The sequence below is a fragment of the Nestor notabilis genome, unplaced genomic scaffold, assembly GCF_000696875.1.
Source record: "Nestor notabilis isolate BGI_N333 unplaced genomic scaffold, ASM69687v1 scaffold4766, whole genome shotgun sequence".
NCBI lineage: Eukaryota > Metazoa > Chordata > Aves > Psittaciformes > Psittacidae > Nestor > Nestor notabilis.
In genome coordinates this window covers 399-604 of record NW_009931362.1, presented here as the reverse complement: position 1 = coordinate 604, position 206 = coordinate 399, and positions in this window count along the sequence as shown.

The following is a 206-nucleotide window of genomic DNA, read 5'->3' as shown; positions in this document are numbered from 1 at the left end:
CAAGTCTTGGTTTTCCTCACCCCATCCCACCCAAGCACTGGGGTAACCAGCTTCCTCCAAGCCAGAAGCTGGACGTGTACCCATCTCAGGAGACGGCATCTCACCACCCACCACCACCACACAACTGCCTGTGAGCTCCAGGTCTACCAGCGGGTCAGGTTCCTCCTCCACTGGTGCTGGGGAGCACTGCAGGAGGGAGCCCGGCC